Source organism: Bubalus kerabau, chromosome 4 (assembly GCF_029407905.1).
Source record: "Bubalus kerabau isolate K-KA32 ecotype Philippines breed swamp buffalo chromosome 4, PCC_UOA_SB_1v2, whole genome shotgun sequence".
In the NCBI taxonomy this organism is placed as follows: Eukaryota; Metazoa; Chordata; class Mammalia; order Artiodactyla; family Bovidae; genus Bubalus; species Bubalus kerabau.
Window position 1 is genome coordinate 1,066,900 of NC_073627.1, and position 23,976 is coordinate 1,090,875.

Sequence of the window (23,976 nt, forward strand, 5' to 3'; positions counted from 1 at the left end):
GGGGCGCGGTTTTTCATCGTCTCACGAAGCCAGGCCGCAGTGAAGAGGGGCCGTCCAGAGACTGGCCAAGTGGCTCTCCAGCTTCTCCCCGTTTCACCAAGTTTTCGAGAGTCAAGGACAAGCGGGACGGGTGGTGTCTTGTCTCTCCTGCTGCTGTCCCGGGATGGGGTGACTTGGCGCTCCCGGGAGGCTACATACTCTGCTCTGGGAGACACCAGTTCATGAGCCTGTTCTCAACAACCTCTGTGGCCACTGAAAGGAGCGTGTGACGGTCTGGCTGACTTGAAAATTTTTTTAATTACCAAAAAACAAGGCTATTTTCTTCAATATTTTGGGCTGTCTCTAAGGAACAACTACTCACATCTGCATTGCCGCCTCCCTCACATTATAACCTCGGAATGAGCTTAGGAACAGGTTAAGAAAAATCCTCAGCTCCTAGGTATCCTACGGGCAGCTTCACCCCCGAGTTCCTTCCTTCCCTTCTCAAGGTTTCCCAGGGACTCTGAACACGTCTTAGAACCTCTGCTTGGTGAGGTTTTGCCAGGACAGGCCGAGCAGGGAGAGGAGGGCTGGGCTCTGCCCACGCCCAAGGCTGGAGGACCTGGCCGGCCAGCCATCCCCAGAGGGCTCTCAGTTCACAGATGAAGATAATGATACTCTTTTGAGGGCTGCGTTACGCCCTGTGTTGCATATACAAACCAGCCTTAATGGGTATTTAAAAAATTTCCCACGGGGAAAATAGGCCCTGTGAAAGTGCCAGTATTCACCTGTCACTTCCTCCCGGGAAAGGGAGAACCGACAGGCCTGCCAGCGGCGCCAGCTGCCGCTCAGGTTAGAAGCACTGACGCTTCTCCCACACAGCTGGCACCCTCAGACCTGCGGCTCCGGGGAGGGGTGCTGCCCGAGGAGTCGAGGGCCGGCGGGCTGGGGAGCGGCCGGGACGGAGGGACCGCCGTCTGTTTCTTTGCATCACCCTGTCTGGCAGGGTGTCCACCTTGGCTAGACACAGCGCAACCTTCATCAGAGGTGCCCGGCTGCAGCCACCTTGCTGAGAAGCACAACGTCAGCCATTCTGCAAAGTCACTCTCCCCACCCTCCGCCCTCCGACCTACTCAGAATACATGTCCTGGAAAACTGCCGAGACTGGAGGGCCTTTTAAACCCATAAAGCCTTCCTTTCTCAGCTCCCGAGGGAAGGGTGTGTGATATTGGGGCTAATTGTGCTCAACGGGATCAGCTTCACTCATATGGCTTCCCTTCCTTGCCCATTTCCGAGGGAGAGTCTAGAAATAAGGTTCTAGAAATAAGAGAGAATCAAGATGATGGACAGATGGACAGAATCGGCGCAGGGGAGAGGAAGGAAGCGTTCACACCTGCAGTATGGGGGTCTGGTCTCTCCAGCTGTGACCTCTCTCGAGCTCTTCGGTAGGGACTCTGTCACTAGCTCAGCCCATGTCCTCGAGGAAAGCGGACACGCAGTGTCCAGAAAGTGAGCTTCCCTGGTGGCTCGGATGGTAAAGAATCTATTTACCTGCCAATGCAGGAGATGCAGGTTCGATCCTTGGATCACGAAGATCCCCCAGAGAAGGAAATGGCTACCCACTCCAGTATTCTTGCCTAGAGAAGTCCATGGACAGAGGAACCTGGCTACAGTCCAAAGGGTTGCAAGACTGAGTGACGAACACCCCCGCTTCACTTTTTGGAAGCTAGAGGCAGACGGCCTGGGCTGGCAGCCCCAGGCCAGCCCACACATAAGCCACCCACATGGAGGCCACAGGCGCCGGGGGCAAACTGTGGCCTGCCCCCTGGTTCGCCATCAAATCTGCTGTTCTAATCAAGATGGTCCTTTAGCTCCCGACGCAGGACATCGGCGGCGCTGGTGTAGGTCAGATCATGGCGTGAGGCTCCTGGTGACAGTTGGACCGGGCGCTCCTGAAGAATGAAGATGGGCCTCGGAGCCAGCAGGAGCCAGGAGAGGGGCAGACCCGAGGACCGGATGTGCACAGGAAGAAGCAAGCCCGCACCAGGCACGGGAGGCACGGGAGGGCGCGGGCTGCCCCAGGCCGCCCCTGTGCATCAGGCCGAGATGAGACGGCACCCAACGTCTGTGCCTTTGATCTCGGGCTCCTCATATATTTCATCAGGAAGAGGCCAAGGAGAACACCGTGTGATGCATTTTGTGCCACTTTTCCAGAGGCTGTGGTTTATAAATGTTCTGTGTTAATCAGAATGATAAATGAGGGAACTTAATTCAAAAAATGTTTTGTATCATAAGCTGTCCAGGCCTGTGTCCCCGTCTCACTCGGGCCCCCAGCCAGCTGCAGGGAGGCTGGAATTCCTGCTTCTGGACTGAGGCTGACCGTGGTCCTCCCTTCAAAGCCCCTGGTCACTTCCTTGGGCCCCAAGAGACCCTTCACAACCCCCCAACCCCTGCCTCGCTCCTGCCTAAACTACCAGGCACTTGGCTCTTCTGCAGATCGATCTCTCTGGAACACAAGCTTATATCACTCATCGTTGTTGTTGTTCACTCGCTAAGTCATGTCCGACTCTTTGTGACCCCATGGACTGCAGCACGCCAGGCTTCCCTGTCCCTCACTATCTCCCGGAGCTTGCTCAAACTCATGCGCACTGAGTCAATGGTGCCATCCGGCCCTCCCAGCCTCTGCTGCCTGCTTCTCCCAGCCTCTGCTGCCCGCTTCTCTTGCTCCATTTCCCCGGCATCAGGCTTTACCACAGTTGCAGCTGACTAGTTAATGACCTGAGAGACGATGGCTAAGAGCAAATGTGCCTCATTAACGTGCATCCTCCAGCCAGTGGTTTCCATCAACGTGCGGACGGGCTCTGGGGGCTGGGGACAGAGGTGCTGTGCGCGCGGCGGCTCCCGGCCCAGCCTGGGCGTGAGTCATGGAGGTGGACGGAAGCGGCCACTGCGCCTTATTCACAGGTGGCTCTCTACTTAAGAATGGGCTGTTTGAAAAATCAGCAAGGCTGTTGTTCTAAAGCAGGATGTTTATACCCTGGAAACAGGGCTCCACACATAGCTCACTTCCCAGATCAGACCCTCTGACCCCAGTGCTACCTTGAGAGCCCTGCAGACCATAATCCCATGATTACATAAACCAGACAATGCCGGTTACCACCTGAACACCAGCTGCTTCTCACCTTGGTCACAGATTCCCCATTTTAGCTGGGCACACTGAAATCCATAGTTAAGGAAAACATTTCTCCAGCATTTAAGTGTGGTCATGAGATAAATGAGATACAAGGGAAGGGTGACATGGACTTCCTGAAAAGCTGCTTAAAGAGAGGTGCCCTTTTTGCCCTTTGGGTGGCATGAAACACCAATCCGAGGGCTGGAGCTTCAGCAGCCATTCTGGGGCAGAGGGGACTATGCATGGAAGCCATGGACTCGGACAGTATAGCAGATAGACCTTGTTCCTGAAATCCTTGTTCTATAGAAATGCTCCATAAACCCTGCCTACTGCCTCTGTATTCTGTTCACGTGGAAAGGAAACAAATGCCCTTATTTAATCTGCTGTTATTTGAGATTTTCTATTGTATACAGCTGCATGCAATTCTTAATGGTACACCCATGAATAACAATATCTTTATGCAAAGACGGGACATCTGCTATACATCGACCCCTAAAGCCTCTCTGGCAATAATGACAAAAAGAACATGCACATACCTCCAAAAAAGCCAGAAAAGAAAAAGCACAATAAAAGGAATCAACATCGTAGGGCACTTCATATTTGACAAACATGGTGTTAACCAGTACAATGCTAGCTCAGTTGGTAAAGAATCTGCCTGCAACGCAGGAGACCCCAGTTTGACTCCTGGGTTGGGAAGATCCACTGGAGAAGGGACAGGCTACCCAGTCCAGTGTTCTTGGGCTTCCCTGGTGGCTCAGCTGGTAAAGAATCCCTGGGTTGGGAAGATCCCCTAGAGGACGTCATGACAACCCACCCCGGTATTCTGGTTGCAAAGAGTCAGACACGACTGAGCAACTTTCACTTTCACAATGTTGCACAAGGTAACTATGAATTACTGCTTCCTTTTTACAGACGAGGAAACTGAGGTTCAAGTAGCTTAAGACTGTGCCAAACCAGCTCTTAAATAGCCAAGTAAGAGCTAGTATGTGGCATGAGACAGACATAGATATGGTAACAAGTAAGACATGGTAACATTTTTAAGATCCTGCCAACAAATTTAGTAAATTGAAATTATATGAGAAGCTGGAATAAAAAGAAGGTGCTGGTAAGGAATCTGCTTGCAATGCGGGAGACCTGGATTCAATCCCTGGGTTAGGAAGATCTTCTGGAGAAGGAAAAGGCTACCCGTTCCAGTGCCTCTGGCCTGGAGAATTCCATGGACTGTATAGTCCATGGGGTCGCAAAGAGTTGGACACAACTGAGTGAGTTTCACTTCACGCTGACCTAATTAAATGAGATAACACAGGTGAAGGTGCCTACGAAGCAGTAAATACTCCTAAGACACCAGTTCCCATCTGAATTTCTTAAAAGCTCTTCCTGAAATGCACAAATACATACCACCACTGCCATCCGAGTTTCTAAGATAATCTTAGACATATCTAAAATACATCTTATCAGATTATTTTGTTTGGGAGGTAACATACATGGAAACCTGCAATCAGTTAATTTAAAGAGTCGTACCTACATAACAAAGTGGCTAGGTTTGTGTTCTAGGTTGAATATAGCAACCCAATGACATTCTACCCGGATCCTCAGAAGGAGACCTGATTGGGAAACAGGGTGTTTGCAGATGTCATTAGTTAAGGTGAGGTCAGCCTGGGTTAGGGTGGGACCTACATCCAATGACTGCTGTCCTTATAAGAAGAGGAGAGACAGGCGGGCACCACAGTCAGGAGGCAGCCAAGAGACAGGGGCGCAGCTACACGCCAAGGACGGCTGGGGTCCTTGAAACCCGACGGACGAGGGAGAGCCTTCGCAGGGAGCGCCTTCGACGTGGACTGCCAACCTCAGGGCCGTGGAAGCACACCCAGGCTGTTTTAAGATAGTAGTCTGTGGTGATGCCGCAGCGCCCGCGGAGACAAGGGGCCTGCAGACAGACTCAGAGCGTCAGGGCGCACTGACTGACGGGAGGAGGACGCTGAGGTCCACGCCGGTGTGTGTGGAAGACAGCCCGCCCTCCCTCTCCCCCTCCCCCCCCCTCCTTCCCCTCTCTCCCCCGCCCCGTCTCTCTCCGTCCCTCTCCCTCTCCCCCTCTTTCCCCCTCCCTCCCTCTCTCTCCTCCTCCCCCTCCCTCCCTCTCTCTCCCCTGTCTTTCCCACTCCTTCCCTCTCTCCCCCCTCTCCCCCTCCCCCCTCCTGTCTTTCCCCCTCCCTCTCTCCCCTCCCCCTCTCCCCTCCCTCTCTCCCCCTCTCCCTCCCTCTCTCCCTCCCTCTCTCCCCCCCCTTCCCCTCTCTCTCCCCCTTCTCTCTCTGTCCCTCTCCCCCTCCCCCTCCCCCCTCCCTCTCTCTCTGTCTTTCCCACTCCTTCCCTCTCTCCCCCCACCTCTCCCCTCTCTTTCCCCCTCCCTCTCCTCCCCTCCCTCTCTCTCCCCCTCCCCCCTCCCCCTCCCTCTCTCTCCCCCTCCCCCCTCCCTCTCTCTCCCTCCTCCCTCTTTCACTCCCTCCCTCTCTCTCCCCTCTCTTTCCCCCTCCTTCCCTCTCCCTGCTCCATCTCTCTCTCTCTCTCCTGTAGACTGCTATGCAGCTGACCTCTAGTTCTGCCCCTGACCACTGGACTCAACTCTTGAGACTGTACCAGATTCCAGGACACTGGATGAGAACTCCAGAAACCAAGGCTGAATTTCATCTGTTACTGAGGTGAGAAAATGCATACATCAAATATACCAATAAACAGCCACTAATCAGATTTGGGGACAAGATTTGATTTTATCCTGGAACTATAAGCAATCCTTGTACACAATTGAAACTTATGTATATTTGCCTAATTCTAAACTTTATGTTCTATTCTTCTGAAATTAACATAATCAAGTTTAGGATACTTATGTTCAAAATACCAAATGAATAAACATGACTTCATACATCCTCTATAGTTTTACAAGCCTGTGATGAAGAAACGCAATTATGATAATTTAAAGACAGAAACAATAATTTCCTGCAACTGTTTGTAAGAAAAAAAAGTGTTTTCTTCCCCTGGAAAAATTCACAATACCACAAATGAGACACTTATCTCTTGAGCTTCCATATAACCTAGTTTCCAAAAACCCCTAACAGAATCAGTGAAATAGTCTCAACTGCACATGTGAGTTTCAAATTTATATAACACTTTTATGAAAAATTCACAAATCTCAAAATGTTCTCAAAGTAAATCGGTTACCCCACTAATTCAGCATTCCCTTCAGTAACTCAGTACCTACCCTAATAGGCTATAAAAGGATTCAGAATTCTATATGTTATATTTACTATATTGACACAATCAAAATCAGATTTCTCCAACCACCAAATGCTCCTAAAACTCCAGTACACAGAACTACAGGTCAATCACTCTGTTCTTGTATCTCTTTGGTGTTTAAAACATTTGCTATTTATTCATCCATTTTCTATTCACATGGAGACATGTGCTTAGAACAAAATAAGTACTGCACTCTTTCAACTCGACAATGAAAAGATAAACACCCCAAGTATAGCATGAGCTGCGGCTCTGAACAGACGTTCCTCCAGGAGCCATATAGTGACCAATGAACACATGGAAATGGTCAAAACCCTCAGCCAACTGGGATCTAACGCCTGGTGATCTGAGGCGGAGCTGATGTGGTGATGAGAGAAATAAAGTGCACAGTAAAAGTAACGCACTTGGATCATCAAGAAAGCACCCCTGGCAACCCCGTCCATGGGAGACACTGCCGTCCACAGAACTGTCCCTGGTGCCAAGAAGACTGGGACTGCTGTTCTCAGGAACACAGCTCTTAGAAATTCAGAGTCTGTTTATAAAACTGTTTTTTAAATGCTTCTTAAAAACTGCATTATAGAGTAAGAAAATGAAGAAAAAAAATTTCCAAGAATCCCAACCACCACCACTCGATCACTGCATCACTCCAGTATATTTCTTTTTTGATAGTTTAAAATGTGTCTCTTTAAGTTATACATATGTTAAAATCTTACTTTTTCATTTAATATTAGATGAATTTAGACATGTTACCATGACTTTAGAATAAATTTCAAGTGAATGCATACATGAATTCATGCATGGGCATATTCATGCATATAAAACCCTGTATTTCTGGTCTTAGATTTCTAAAGGAGTAAAGCCACAAGATTTCCAGAGTTCTTGATATATATTGCCCTGTGCTAGCTAAGAGTTTATGATGCAATCTTAAACATGGAGAAATACTGCTGATGCACTACCAGCAACTGATAACTTGCCTTTTTAAAAGAGCTTTTTGCTGATTAAATATGAGTAATGACATTTCCTGTTTTTAACTTTACTATCTTTGTCAGAACATTTTCTGTTTATTTTTAATTATATTCCCTCTATTGTGGGCTTTCTTTTTGAATTATTTTGCCAATTTGTCTCCTGGAGTCCTTAAATTTGCATGAGGTCTTCACTAGCCTTCTTCAATTCTACTGTTTCCTGGTTTTTCCTTGGTTCAGCTTTATTATATTTAACCTTCCATCTCTCTTAAGTTTATTTTCATGCATGGTATACAATGAGTGTCTAAATTCACTTTTCTCCCAAATTACTAATGAGTTTATTCCAAATGATTTATTGAGCAATCTTTCACTTATCATTGATAAGTAGCAGATTAAACAACAACAGTTAAATTCAGCATCCTTGTTTTTTTCTTTTTTTCAACTAAGGCCAGTACATGCTTGGAAAAATCTGGGTGGCATAGAAAGAAGAGATCAGAACCTCATCACTATTAACTGATCTCACAGACTGATGACTGTGCTCACACGCTGAAGTGCACACACGTGCACACGCATGTCTTTATACACGGATGCAGGTACAGCTGCGAAAGGGAAGGAGGCACTTTGAGAACAAATAAGCTGCATAACAGTGCTGGCGCTGGAACGCCAGGCTCGGTCTGGGTCTGACCAACACAGTTAAAGCAAAGCGGTGCCTCCACCGCGCTCGCTCATATCTGTTCGCCATCTGCCGTAGATAGCCGGCTTGAAGCCCTAGATGTCAAGCTTCCCTGCTCCTCCTGTGTCCTCATGTCTCTTCTTCACTACAGGGGGCGCTACGGCTCTGACACTCACTCACTGGCTGACTCAGTGCTGGCTGAGTGCTTACGATGTGCCAGGAACGGTGATAAATGGTGCAGCAACAAGCCCACCGATAACCACGGTCTCATCACACTCTTATGTGGATGGTGACCCCCCACCCCCTCCCCAACGCCCTGAAACAAGACGGTGTCACAGAGGGTGACGTGGAGCATCGAGGTGGACCTGGAGACCGCAAGCAGCAGCTGAGTGTCCCTGGACCTCAGCGGGGAGGGGAGGTGGGCCCAGAGAGGGAAGCTTTGCCAGCCACCTCCCCGCACAGGGATGCCGCTCCCACTCTGTGGCCCTGCCAGGCGCACCACAGCTCCTGGGGCATCTGTGCAGCTGTTTTACCCTCTGCTGCCAGGGTCCACACACGGGCATCATGACCTCAACCTCCACCCAGGACCCAGAGGGCACCTGGCGTCTGTTACATAAAGGGAGTCAGTCCTGAAAAGATGCCCAGGGAGTCTCCTCTTAAAACGCACTCGAACGGCACTGCCGTTTCCATCTATGAAAACCCACATTGACTCCAATGGCCTCTGGGGACTTGTTGGTCCGCTGAGAACCGTCTCTGGTGAGAAAGCCGTTGATGGAGACAACTCAGCATACCTGTTGGTTGGCACTCTCACACTTCAGGCACAAAGGCAGCGGGGACGGGCCAGCAGAGGCCACGTCGACTATGGACCCTACAGTGGGTGTGCGGTTGGTATCTGGCGGCTCCTGGAGCCTCTGCCGGCTCGATCTCAGGCTTAGAGCCACAGCGAGCACACCACAGCAACCAGAAGTTCGTGGCAGGTGCCGGCCCAAACCCTGCGTTCATTTACTGGATCCTACCAACAAACAACCTGCGTCCCCTAGAAAGGTTGACCAGCCCATTTGTCTGGATTCACCCAACAGATGAGGAGTCAAACGTAATCTGTCCAAGGATAAGAGAGCTCACGCTGAGGTTCAGGAGATACTGAGTCCAGACTCCAGCGCGAGCTCTGCTGTAAGTTCCACACTGAGCCCCCACGAGCTGCTCGAAACCCAGGGGGTAAGCACATCCTCCATTTCACAGAAGAGGGCCAAGGGTAGGGCGCATCCCCCCCTCAAGGCTCTCACGCTTTTTCAGAGACCAGTCTGAACCCTCACCTCCAGCACTGGGAACCGTGACCTGCTGTGGAATAAGGTCTCTGCAGGCGAGCTTAAGGACCTCACAGGGGCCCCTAAACCCAATGCAGGGTGTTCTCGGAAAGAAGAGGAGGCTCTGACAGGGCCCCAGGGGAGAGGGAGGTGTGTGGACAGAGGCAGAGACCGGGGTGATGCTCCACAGCACAGAAACACCAGGAGTTAAGCCAGGGGAGGAAGGAAGCCCCCCACACCCCGTCCCCCTGCTGCCCACCCCCTGTGCCCCCATCCCCCTGCGCCCCCATCCCCCCCGCACCCCCATCCCCCCCCCCGCGCCCCCATCCCCCCCACCCCACACAGCCTCTGCAGGGGGCCTGGCCCAGCTGACGCCTTGATTCTGGACCCCCGGCCTCCAGAGCTGAAAGAGAATGAGGTTCTGTTCCTTTCTAAGCCGCGTGGTTGGCAGTGATGTTTTACAGCTGTCCTAGGAAACCAATGACCAATTCACCTGGCAGATCTGCTTGATGCCAGGCCAGAACCAAGCGGGCAGGAAGACGTGGCGGGAGATTGGGGCCCAAACGTACTGTTTTTTCCTTTCTGCCCACCCACAGACTTCTGCTTTGAACTCAACCCAAAACCAGCCATAGAGGTTAGCAGCATGAAATGCCAGCACGCTTAGAATATGTATCACCAGCTTCTTAGAATATGCTTACCTAACTCGAGGCTTTAGGCTGTTGGTCTTAATTTGATGACGCATACCTCTGCAATCTCAGAGTTACAATAACTTATTTTGGAGGAGAGACTATAATAGCTCTGGGCTTTTTTTTTTTTTCTTTCCCTTTTAAAAAGGCAAATCCATTTTTTAAAAAAAGAATGAAAGATACTCATCACCTAGAACCCTACGCCTTAATAGAATTATTTCTCATTGAAAAAAACTACCTCTCAATTAAAATAATTTCCTCTGCTCCTAACCAGGCAAAGTGATTTTTTTTTTTTTTGGTGGGGGGCATGGGGGCTCATTTAACTAAACATTAGCCCAGGAATTGTTTGATTTCCATCAAGGATATGCAAGACCAGCACTGTAATTCTGTAAGAATGTTTTCCTGAAGGAAACTAACCATTGACTGTGACTTCCTTCTGGGTGTCACCTTGAGGCTCAGGGGAACGCGTTCATTCTGCAGAGACTCAACACCTTCTCATCCACCCTCATCCCAAGCAACTTGCTGTGTTTATGAGTCCCCAAGATGGAAAAAGACCAGGATTCAGAGTCTGGAGCCATTAAAAATAAAAGTGTCACTCACATGTGGAATCTACTTTTTAAAAATGATATAAATGAACTTATTTACAAAACAGAAGTAGACTTAGAGATATCAAAAACAAACTTATGGTTAGCAAACAGTAAGGGTGGTGGGGGGAAAAATTACGAGCTTGGGGTGAACACAGACTCACCACTACATAGGAAACAGATAACCAGCGAGGACCTGCTGTGCAAGGGAACTGTACTCAGTTCTCTGTAATGACCTCTATGGGAAAACAACCTGGAAAAGGATGGAGACATGTGCATGGGCTTCCAGTGGTGAGGAACACGCCTGCCGATGCAGGAGACGTGGGTTTGATCCCTGGGTTGGGAAGATCCCCTGGAGAAGGAAACGGCAACCACTCCAGGATTCTTGCCTGGAGACTCCCATGGGCAGAAGAGCCTGGCAGGCTACAGTCCATGGGATCTCAGAGAGTCAGACACGACTGAGCAATGTAACAACAACAACACACACACACACACACACACACACACACACACATACACACACACACACACACACACACACACAAAATGGGAAAACCAGCTCTCACGCTTCTTTCAGAGATCGGTCTGAATCCTCACCTCCAGTTTTATATGTGACTGAATCCCTTTGCTGTATACCTGAAACTAACACAACATTTTAAGTCAAATAGACTCCAATACAATTTTAAAAATAATGAAAATAAGTAAAACAATGAGATAGGACAGGAAATTGTCAAATCATGTAGCAATACTCACGAGGTATTTCCCCCCAGATCTCTCATCTAACACGTAGCTCACCCAGTGTCTGACATCTGAGAGCATCAGCTGTCTTTGGGCACCCTTCCTGACTATCGCCATCTCCATCTCACAGAAGATGAAACAGACCCAGGAACACAGCTCACCCAGAGACACAGAGGTCGGGGCCAGGGCTCCGACACGCCGCCTGAGCCACCCAAATGGACGCAATCAGCTTGCGCCCAGAACGCACGTAAGCACTTAAAACCTCGGCTGAGTCAAGTTGATGTACGGCAGAAACCAATGCAATACTGTAAAGCAATATCCTCCAGTTAGAAATAAATAAATTGAAAAAAAGTTATAGAGCGATTCCCTCTCACGTATGGTTAACAGGGAAAAAAAGGCGGAATAATATGTTGTGAAAAGAGAACGTCATATGAGTGTTACAGTTCAGGGCCCATAAACCTCTCTGATTGGAGCCCCTGGGCTTTGGGCCTCATCTGCGGCTGCATCCGCCCTGGGCCATAGAGTTTAGAGGACGTGGCAGAGACAAACTTTCCACTTATTTCTAGGAACACGTGATAAGCTGAGAATTACAGAAAAAATCAACACCCCAAATTTCACCCAAGATGTACGTTGTCCTGCAAACTGTGTGAGTCCATCCGTATGAAGTTCAAACACAGGCAGAGCTAATCCAGCCTGTGGGTGAGGAGTGCCATCACCTTCCTGCGGGGGGACAGAGAGGAGGGCTGCGCAGGTTGCACGGGTGGTTCCGCTGCTGAAAACCCACTGAGCTGCACGCATGTGAAACACTTGGTTCTGAATATCAGTAGGAGTGGAAGTCGCTCAGGTGTGTGCGACTCTTTGCGACCCTGTGGACTATAGAGTCCATGGAAATCTCCAGGCCAGAATACTGGAGTGGGAAGCCTTTATCTTCTCCAGGGGATCTTCCCAACCCAGGGATCGAACCCAGGTCTCCTGCATTGCAGGTGGATTCTTTACCAGCTGAGCCACCAGGGAAGCCCAAGAATACTGCAGTGGGTAGCCTATCCCTTCTCCAGCGGGCCTCCCCGAACCAGGAATGGAACCAGGTCTCTTGCGCTGTAGGAGGATTCTTCACCAGCTGAGCTACCAGGGAAGTCCCGAAGATCAGTAGAAGCTCATATAAATATATGTAAGTGGCTGGCATCGCACACTTGGCTCTGCAGAAGCTGATGTGTTTGTTCTCAGACCTCTGAGGGGCCAAGAAGGCAGGGAGCCCTGGAGGTCCCAGCCCACACACTTCCCCGTGGTCTCCACGCACAACCGGGGTACGAAGGCCCACAGGGAGAGACAGGAGGGCCAGCCCCTGCCCACCCCACCCTGCTGGCTCCCCGAGCACAGCAGAGCCCTGGGGTCCCAGCGATCAGAGTGGGAAACACGGCTGGGGTGGACTGGCCAGCTGTCAGGAAACCTCCTGGCTCCTCAAGGATGTGAGGCTGCTCCATCATCTATTAAGGAAATGGAAATTTTAGCTTTAATCACAGACCAGGGTTCCCCACAAGGAACTGATTTCATTCAGGGTCTAAGCTCAGAGTCATTCATGATGCTTGAACTGGCACAGCGGGCGCCCGGGGCCACGGCAGTGGGCGGGGGCCACTGCTGTGGGGGAGGGGTCAACTCTGAACAACAAGGGGGAGTGGGGACTCAGCCGAAGAGCAGGCGGGGGTCACGGACGGAAACTTCCAAGAAGGACCATCACGCAGGAGGGAGTGGGGCTTGGCTGAACCCACCTAATAGGATGCTCGCTGAAAGCAGGCCAGGACATCACGGGGGTGGTGGGGATGGGGTCTCCTTCAGCCCTCAAGGGCGCTCAGACTCTGGCGAAGCTGACTTAGCTGGATTCAACAAAGGTCCTGATGATGGCGCCCAGGGTGCAAAAGGAACCGCCCCCACCCCGGTCACCTGGTCTCTGGGACGCTGACGCCTGGTGCTCTGGGCCCAAGGGTCTTTCAGCGTCCTTTAAACCCTCTGACTGCAGACTGCTGAGACCACGAGCCACTGCTCTCTGCGGAGGAACAATCCCCAGCTGTGCAGGGACAGAAATGAGAGCAGGAGGCACCCCCACTTCGTGACCACCTCCAGGCCCCAGAACCCAGCCCAGCCCCCCTGCCTACCCTCCTGAGGCCCCAATCTGCTCATTTGTACACGACAAGCTCGGCAATCAAATGAGATTTCGAGCCTGGTCAAGTTGTACATGGATATCAAATTTCCCTTGTCCTGTGAACAGCAGAAATGAAATTTCAGTGTGAAAAAGGTGCTCAAGCACCCTGCAAAAATCAACAGGGAGCAAATTACATGAGGAGTGAAGGGCCATAGGCTTTGGCGCTTCAAAAGGCCTTTATTTCAAATTAGACAGTGGCCCCGAATCACTCCAGCTCTCCCTTCATCGTAATGATATCTGTAAGTAGGGGCTTAAGTCTTTCTCATGCTTGAAATTAACTTCATGAGGCTGGAATCCAAGCTGCTTTGCACCTTGTCAATCACCAGAGAAGCTGGTGCTGTGACTGAAAAGGAATATTAGTTCATTCCTCGATGCAAACATCCTTCATCAAGGTAGAGCAATGACACACGTGAGACCGGCATCCTAGTGTTAACACTGGGCTGTGAGTGATTTTCCATGCTGTGACACAGTCTTCCTAGCCACCTTTGCACAAAGGTCCGTCTAGACAAAGCTATGGTTGTTCCAGTGGTCATGCACGGATGTGAGAGTTGGACCACAAAGAAAGCTGAGCACTGAAGAATTGATGCTTTTGAACTGTGGTGTTGGAGAAGACTCTTGACATTCCTTGGACTGCAAGGAGATCAGACCAATCCATCCTAAAGGAATCCAGTCCTGAATATTCATTGGAAGGACTGATGTTGAAGCTGAAACTCCAATACTTTGGCCACCTGATGCAAAGAGCGGACTCATTGGAAAAGACCCTGACGCTGGAAAAGATTGAAGGCAGGAAGAGAAGGGTACAACAGAGGATGAGATGGTTGGATGGCATCACCGACTCGATGGACATGAGTTTGAGCAAGCTCCAGGAGTTGGTGATGGACAGGGAAGCCTGGCATGCTGCAGTCCATGGGGTTACAAAGAGTTGGACACGACTGAGCAACTTTCACTTTCAGCTACTGGATGATGTGTTGTGGGCACGAAGTTGTGGCTGACTCTTTGCAACCCTATGCACTGTGGCCCGCCAGGCTCCTCGGTCCAGAGGATTCTCCAGGCAAGAATATGGCAGTAGGGTAGCCATTCCCTTCTCCAGGGGATCTTCCCAAACCAGCGATCAAACTCCTATCTTCTGCATTGCAGGCAGACTCTTCACCATCAGAGCCACCAGCAAAGCCCCTACATTTTGCCAAATTCATCTCAAAAAAGGCACCGTGAACTCACAGGCCACAGACAGGACGCAAGGCGTGTTTCATCTCCCTTATCGCCCCAGGGCACTGTGATTTCATTAGTTTAATAAGGAGGGTCTTATTTTACATGCTTTCCTACCCTCGAGTCTGTTTCTCTAGATGTTTATTTACAGGCGGTATTTCATCTTCTGAGAAGGTGGAATACTTTTGCAAGTGGAGTGTATGTGCTGGTAGGCGGCCACGGCCCTTTTAAATGAAAAACACTACCTAGGAGGCTAATATTAGCAAAGCACAAAGTCAAAGAGGAGAGTTATGTTTTGTTATAAATGCTCAAACATTTTTCTTATAACCCATCCCCTGAAGTTTGAGTTACTTTTTATTTATTCTTCACATTTGACATTGTCAGAATTTTCTGTACTGAGCACCATTAAAAAAAAAAAGAAAGACACTTTCAGACTGAGGGGGAGAAAAGAAGGTTGTATTTAGATACTCCTTTTTTCTTTCTGTTCTAATAGATTGATGAACTAAGTGTCTCCAATTTCAGCAGAAGGGGAACAGATCAGGAGTTCTTGGGGGTATTAGAGATACAGTCTGAGATTCCAAGGTTGTTCTCTCTTTACTGGTTCAAAATGCCTCATCTTCCACTCGTGTAACGCCAGGGCATTTCAGAAGCACGTGCTCGTCTGCCGAGGGCAGGGCTATAACACCACCTGACGACTGGTGAGCTTACCTCGGAAGAAGGCTGGTGCGTGTGCTTTAACGACCTTCTCATTTCCCAGTTCACCATTGATTCAACTCTTAAGCCAAGTGTTTCTCAAAAAATGTCTTGAGAGATTCATGGAAAAGTTCCTCTGCAGACAGAATAGGTTTCCCCCCAAACTCATAAAAACATCTGTGTACTCTTTAAAGCCAGCAGTCCTCGAAAGCTCTTCCAGCGTGGCGAGGAGGAAATGCTACACTTCAGGTCAGAATTTCAAGAAACCTGCTTCATGCTGGGGGTTTTCCTGAAGTCGTTATTCGTATTTTTCAAAGATACTCAGAGCACAATGTTTGTTCTCAAAACTATAAATTCAACTGGAGGTTAATCTATCACACCGAGAGGTATTAGGGGTTTGGCTGAGTCCAAGCTCGCAGAAGGCTGGACCACAGGCAGGCCCTGACTTCCCTCGGCTTGCATCCCCATCAGTGCTCAAGAGCCCACTCCCCACGGACACGGATGCCACGCCCCAGCACATGGAATGAACGGGCCCCACGCTGTAACAGGGAGAAACGGCTACCCCAGCTTTCCACTCAGTCAAATAGAGCTACCCGCCGACTCCCTGCGTCAAACACAGCGACCTCCCTTTATCTATCATATATATAAAGGTTCAGCGGAAGGGTGTATTTGCAGGAATATATGTCTGCTGCTGAACAACAATTCTAACCCCCCTGGCCTGGATCAATAGTCTATTTTCTGAGAGCAACCATTTTCAAAGAATTCACTCAGGAAGGTTGTTCAATTAAAATGAAGTTGATTAAGCTGTGGGTTTTCTTCTCCTCAGTTAGATATATTTCTTCTGATCAATTTATTTGACTAAAGGTTCCAAATTAGCTTTTTCTTCCATCAAAAAGAACATTCCAAGCATCAGTGATAAGAGTTAAACTGATTATGCAGTGTGAAATTTCACTCCTAATGTGGCATAATGATTTGTTAACAGGCAAATAATTAAATTTAAACGTGTGTGTGTGTGTGTGTGTGTTCCGTCACTTCAGTTACTTAGCTGCTTCAGTTGTGTCTGACTCTTTGTCACTCCATGGACTGTAGCCCGCCAGGCTCCTCTGTCCATGGGAGTCTCCAGGCAAGAATACTGGAGTGGGTTGCCATGCTCTCCTCCAGGGGATCTTCCTGACCCAGGAATGAACCGGAGTCTTCTGCGTCTCCTGCATTGCAGGGGGATTCTTCACTGCTGAGCCACCTGGGAAGTCCTTCAGTTCAGTCCAGTTCAGTTCAGTTGCTCAGTCATGTCTGACTCTTTGCGACTCCATGAACCACAGCACGCCAGGCCTCCCTGTCCGTCACCAACTCCTGGAGTTTACCCAAACCTGGGAAGTCCTAAACATATCTGTATATACTGACAAAAATTACTTTAGAGAAAGGGAGTTCCCTGGTGGCCCAGGACTCTGTACAGTCACTGCCAAGGGCCAAGTTTGACCTCTGGTCAAGGAAGTGCGGGGCTCCCCAGGAGGTGCAGCAGTAAAGAATCCATCTGCAATGCAGGAGATGCAAGAGACACAGGTTCAATCCCTGGTCTTCCACGGGAGAGAGCATGGTAATCCACGCCAGTGTTCTTGCCTGGAGATTCCCATGGACAGAGGAGCCTGGCGGGCTGCAGTCCACGGGGTTGCAGAGTCGGACACGACTGAGGTGACCGAGCGGGCGCACGGGAAAGGAAGTGAGACCCGTAAGCTGTGAGGTGTGGCCCAAAGAAGGAAGGGAAACACAACAGAGCCCAAGTCCCCCGAAGTAGCCCCTCTCCTGTATACCCAGCCATCCCGCGTGGCCTGCCAATAACATGAAAATGCAGAAATAAGTGCATGCGATCTGCAGTGTGACCGGGACAAGAGAATTCTACACATTAAAATTTCTCCAAAATTCCTCCACCGCACAGACTGCTTTTGACTGTGCTTTGGTTTCACACATCATGCGTCTGAGCCTTGAATAAGGAAATTAGGAAACACACGTGTGTGATTAGCAGCTCACCGGGACGTGTGAACCGTGCTGCAGATGTACGACTCCACCATCACAGTTTACAAAGTGCGCGGTTCACCTTGCTTCATGTCCCGCAGCCTCAGAGACGGGGCGCGATGTCCACGGGCAGCTTGATCACTGTCTGATGTGGGGGGCGGGCACCTGGGAGAGCGCCCCTCACCCCGTCAGGACTGGAGGCTGAAACAGGACCAGGGCTCCCGGCTTCCAGACCAGAGCCCATCCCGCTGGATTCAGTGCGATGTCAATCGTGGTGAAAATTCAGTTCCCACCATTCGGGTGGGAACGTTTATAAACTAAGTCCTCAGCTCCAACAAGTGGCTCTATTAAGACATGCGTACAATTTTATTAACAAGAAGAAATGCGCCAAAACTGAAAAGGATGGTGGGGGAGCCTGAAAGAACTGAAAGTCTTTCTCGACCAAGCATTTTGGCAATGCCACAATCGCGCTGTCTTTCCTGAGACACTTAAGGAGTCTGGGTCGGCGTGGAAAATGGCAACTGACTCCAGTGTTCTTGCCTGGAGACGTCCATGGACAGAGGGGCCTCCAGTCAGAGTCAGACACGACCAAGCGACCCAATAACAACAAAAGCAAACCCAAGGCCCCCAGTGTGAGGGCGTTGCTAAAACAAACCTCCATTAACACGAACAACACATTCGCCACGCGCACAGGTCACAACCCACACCCCACCCCGTCCTGTGAGCCCCTCCTGGTGTGTCCACACCCTGCCCCGTCCTGTGAGTCCCTCCTGGTGTGTGCACACCCCGCCCTGTCCCGTGAGCCCCTCCTGGTGTGTGCACACCCTGCCCCATCCTGTGAGCCCCTCCTGGTGTGTGCACACCCTGACACCCTGTCCCATGAGTCCCTCCTGGTGTGTGCGCACCCTGACACCCTGTCCCATGAGCCCCTCCTGGTGTGTGCACACCCTGACACCCTGTCCCGTGAGCCCTTCCTGGTGTGATCACACCCCGCTCTGTCCCATGAGCCCCTCCTGGTGTGATCGCACCCCGCCCCATCCTGTGAGCCCCTCCTGGTGTGTGCACACCCCACTCTGTCCCGTGAGCCCCTCCTGGTGTGTCCACAGCTCGACCAACAGTCAGAACCCCAGGGCCTCTTCCAGGCAGCCACCCTCCCCTGAAAGCAGTATTGATGAGTTTTGACTTTTATTCAACTTTATACATTGAGCTGGCCAAAAAATTTGTTCTGGTTTTTCATAAGCTATTATTGAAAATCCCGAACAAACTTTCAAGCCAACCCAACATGTGAAAGTGAAAGTGTCAGTCGCTCTTTGGGACCCCATGGACTATAGCTCTCCAGGTTCCTCTCTCCACGAGATTTTCCAGGTAAGAATACTGGAGGAGGTTGCCATGCTCTCCTCCAGGGGATCTTCCCAACCCAGGGATGGAACCCAGGTCTCCGGCATTCCAGGCAGATTCTTTTCCATTGAGTGACCAGGGAAGCTCTACATACATGGAGTCACAAGACCGCGTTTGTGTCCCATGTAGCAGGTCTTTCACACAACGTTGCACACGGCTGCACCGCAGGGCGACGCAGACACGGGGCACTGCCCGGGAGGGGCAGCTGGGCTGTTTCTGGCTCAGGACACTGTGTCCCACACCTGGCTTTTGGGACAGGTGGGTGCCTGTTTCTTCTGGGCAGGCCTCTCGGAGCAGAACTGCTGGGTCCTAGGGTTGTTACTGACGGGTTTCCATTGTGGCTGCCCCAGTCCAGGACTGGGTGTTTTTAATTTTCTTTCTTATGAGAGGTACAGCTATCTTGTTACAGCTTCAGATTTGCAATCCCCTGATGATTACTGATGGAGAAGGCAATGGCACCCCACTCCAGTACTCTTGCCTGGAAAATCCCATGGACAGAGGAGCCTGGTAGGCTGCAGACCATGGGGTCGCGAAGAGTCGGACATGACTGAGTGACTTCACTTTCACTTTTCCCTTTCATGCATTGGAGACGGAAATGGCAACCCATTCCAGTGTTCTTGCCTGGAGAATCCCAGGGACGGGGGAGCCTGGTGGGCTGCTGTCTATGGGGTTGCACAGAGTCGGACACAACTGAAGCAACTTAGCAGCAGATGATTACTGAGGTCCCACATTTCCCCCTGTTTATTGTGCAATTCTGCACCTTCCTGTACAAAGTATGCAGGTTTACTTCCTGTTTTCCAGCAGACTGTTTTTCCGTGACTGTTCTGTAGGAGTTCTTTTATTCTGGATGCAAGCACTTCAGTACATGCAACATCTTCCCTCATCCCTCCCTTGCCTTTCCCTCTCTCAATGTCTTAATGAAGAGAAGCTCTCAATTTTATTGTGCTCCAATATGTTCATCTTCTCCTTTTTGTGGTTGGTGCTTTCCCTCCTCTGTTTAAACACGTATTCTTCTCTGCCATTTCATTTTCTAGAACCTTCAGTTTTAAAATTAGACTTACCATCTATCTGGAATTGGGTTTTGTGTTCAGTGGGACTCAGTGGGCCACGATACTTTTTATACATGGATTTTATATTGGCCCAGCCTCAATTAATAAAAAGACTATCCACCTCCCCTCTCACCCTGCTCAGCAGTTGAAGACACAGCCATGAACATGCTGACCTTAAGCATACACAGAAAAAACTCTCAAAGACCCCAAGTTTTCACCTAAATATCCTTGCACAAGTCCTGTTGCAACATGGAAGCAGAAGCCCAAAGATGGAAGAAAAGCTTTGTTGTCAATTCTGCCGCTTCATACAAAGGTGTTCATTTCCCTGGCTGGTAAGTTTAGACAATAGAACACGAGGAAATGATTTTTAAATCATCTCAAAATGAGGAGATTATAATGTCATTTTCTCCCACAAGGAACTCCTTGTGTATCTCAAAGTCCATTTCTTAAATTTCATTTAAAAAACATCCCTACTTCATTAACCTCCCAAAAGCTATTCCAAAAAGTCTTGCGTCTCGGGGAGCAGTGACTGGCTGTCTAAGTTAAAGATGATCAGACTTCTGCAGGGCAAGCCTTCCTGGTCTCTGATGCCCTCACATAAAACGTGCATTTCTGAGTGAGAGCCAGACTCCCGTTCCCTAAACCACAGGCTCCTTTCTCACCTGCGACACCCAACAGCACCGCCCAGAACAAGCTCAGGACCCAGAGGGGAAAATGCTGACCTCTACGGAAAAGGAGACTGCATTTCTATTTTTTGAAAGTGAGTGAAAGTGTTAGTCACTCCGTCATGACTGACTCTTAGTGACCTCTATGGATTTCCCAGGTAAGAATACTAGAGCTGATTGCCAGTTCCTTCTTCAGGGGATCTTCCTGACCCAGGGATCAAACCCGGGTCTCCTGTGTTGCAGGCGGGTTCTTTACCCTCTGAGCCACCAGGAAAGCCCTTCTATTTTCACATACCGCCCAATATGTTAACGTTTTCCTTTACGTTTAGTGCTTTTGCATGTTCTATTGGTATTTTTTTCCAGGAAACACACAGACAACAGTCCTCGGTGACTCATCGCTTTTTACCTTCCCCATCCACCGGCTCACTAAGACTCTGCTATCTCACCGTCAAGGCATGAACTCAGATTTTTGGACTTCCTCCCATCTGATGCTCATTTCTAAGATATGAAAGGTTTCAAATATTTCTGAGATGAACATCACACTGAAACTTTCCAAATCACGGGGTACCTTGGCATCAAGTTATCACGGGTCTAGTTCTGGGGTAACCTTTGACCCCACCCTTTATGTGCTGTTATGGAGGAGCCACTTTCCATTTCCCTGAAACCGTGAGGAACAGAGGGCAGGGCAGGGAGAGGGGGCAGTCAGGTCCTGGGTTGGGGAAGGGGAGGAACCAAACATCTATCAACTGCCAGGTCCAACTGGTGGCTCAGCTGGTAAAGAATCCGCCAGCAATGTGGGAGACCTGGGTTCAATCCCTGGGTCAGGAAGATCCCCTGGAGGAGGGCATGGGAACCCACTCCAGTATTCTTGCCTGGAAAATCCCACAGACAGAGGAGCCCGGCGGGCTACAGCCCATGGGGTTGCTGTCGGCCACGACTGAGTGACTAAGCACACAATCCCCCAGAGCATCCTGGCCGCTGCGTGGAGGTGGCCGCTGCATGGAGGGAGTTGGTGTGAGGCGTGGCCCGGGGGCAGAGCTGCAGGTGGCCTGGTAGGATCTTCGCCCTCTTAGGGACCAGCAACGGCCTTTCTTCACATCGTCAATCTGGTAACTCACCAGCAGGGGTCAGTCTCGTGTGCCATCCCAGCCACAGCCACTCTGGACCTTTCTGGAAGTTGTCCTGACGCCGCACCCGGTCCTGCCCACCTGGTCTTTTAGTCACCACAGCGCCCTCTCCTGCGTGCTCAAAACTGACATTTCGTATTCTGAGAAAGGAGCTGCCTACATGCATCCTGAATTTTTCACACTGCACAGAGGGGATGAGGACAGGAGTTCAATGTCACCCACGCAGCCTCCTTACTCCTTGACACTGACCTACAACAGAAGAAAGGCTTGCCTTTTGCATGTGTTACACGCCAGGTACAGTGTGGACTCCCACTCACAAGAGAAGACGGTTGTCGGCCGAGGGACTCAAGAGCCCTCTCCAGCACCACAATTGGAAAGCAGCAGTTCTTCGGTGCTCAGGCTTCTCTATGGTCTGACTCTCACATCTGTAGGTTCCTCCCTGTCTTTTCATGGCTGACAGCTCTTTCTAGCATCACTTGAGAGCTCTTTCTTTTTATCACTCAATAATAATCCATGTCTGGATGGGTCACAGTTTATCCAGCCACCCACTGAAGGACATTTTGGTTGCTTTCAAATTAAAAAAAAAAAAAAAATTTTGGTTTCCTACAGATTTCACTCTTGATGTCCTGAGCTAAGAAGGGCCATGAAAAATACCATTCTATTTGCCCCATTGACTTGGGTCTGAAGAATCCAGACTCTGGGGCTGTGCTGGCCAGTTTGGGAGCTGCGGGACCCGTAATGCTGGGGCACTTGCAGTGTGGGTGGTCTGAAAGGAGTTGCGTGTGATGTCTGTGAAAAAGACACATCAGATTTCAAAGACATCCCGTAAACAAGAATGTGAAGCATCATTAATACCTTAACGGTGATTATCAAGGAAATGACAGGTTTTTAAATATACTGGATTAAATGAAGTATATTAACATTGTGCTGCTGCTGCTAAGTCGCTTCAGTCGTGTCCGACTCTGTGTGACTCCATAGACGGCAGCCCATCAGGCTCCTCCGTCCATGGGATTCTCCAGGGAAGAGTACTGGAGTGGGGTGCCACTGCCTCTCCATATTAACATTGTACCAGTTTCTTATTTTTGAAATGTGCCTACTAGAATAATTTAACTTACCTATGTGGCTCAGGTTACATTGCACTGAGCAGGTCTGCTAGAAAAATAATGCTTGTCTACCACATTCCTTCAAGCCATGCACTGTTTGAATACTTGATATAAGTTAGTGACTTAAAGAAACAAAGACCCACGACTTCGTGGGTTTTAGCACATTTAAGTTTGAATATAATTGAATTCAAGAATGTCAAGTCAAGCCCCTTGGACTGCAAGGAGGTCAAACCAGTCAATCCTAAAGGAAATCGACCCTGAATATTCACTGGAAGGACTGATGCTGATGCTCCAATACTCTGACCACCCGATGTGTAGAGCAAATTCATTGGAAAAGACCCTGATGCTGGGAAAGACTGAGTACAGAAGAAGTGGCAACAGAGGATGAGATGGTTGGATGACATCATCAACTCAATGGACGTGAGTTTAAGCAAACTCCGGGAGATGGTGAAGGACAGGGAACCCTGGTGTGCTGCAGTCCATGGGGCCTCAAAGAGTTGGGCATGACTTAGTGACTGAACACCAAAACGGTGAAAGAAGCCAATCTGAAAAGGCTAATGACTGTCTGATTGAAACTATGAGACTTTCCAGAAGAGGCAAAACTATGGAGACAGTAAAAAGACCGGCGACTTCCAGGGGTTAAGGGAAGACAGAGGAGCAGGCGCACGGAGGACTTCCAGGGCAGTGAAAGCACTCTGTAGGACAGTGATGATGGACACACATGACTCACCTCAGTCACAACCCACAGACTGATAGATACAACACAAGGAGGGGGCCCTAATGTGCACTGCGAACTTCAGTCAACATGATAACAACGTACCAACACCGGCTCAATTATAACAGACACCACGCCATGCAGGGTGTTAGGAATGGAGCAAACAGTGCAAGGGGTGGTAACATGGAAACCGCCTCCCAACTCTCTGTAAACCTGAGAACACTGCCCCTACAGTAGCCGATCAGCTTTCAACACGCGCACAGTATGAAGAAGCTGCTACAGCTGGTGGACCCCCCAGAAACCATGGGGAGATCATCATTCCATCCTGAACCAAAGAAAAAGAAAGTCCCTCTGTCAAAGCCTCCCTGAGCTGACTCGTGGGCACTCGCTCCGCCCCAGAGACCACGCGCCTGGGACGGACACAGCACCA

General features: G+C 49.8%; 1 protein-coding gene and 1 long non-coding RNA gene across 5 annotated transcripts in view; one reads left to right on the forward strand and one right to left on the reverse strand.

Annotated features, from left to right (window-relative positions):
* The window catches only part of PRKCA (protein kinase C alpha), a 296,529-nt gene that overhangs the window by 97,461 nt on the left and 175,092 nt on the right, over positions 1-23,976 (reverse strand). The window lies entirely within an intron of this gene.
* On the forward strand, positions 4,858-8,686 carry LOC129648531 (uncharacterized). The gene is made up of 3 exons (XR_008712767.1): positions 4,858-5,144; positions 5,723-5,847; positions 8,223-8,686. It is a non-coding gene; the product is annotated as an uncharacterized LOC129648531 (long non-coding RNA).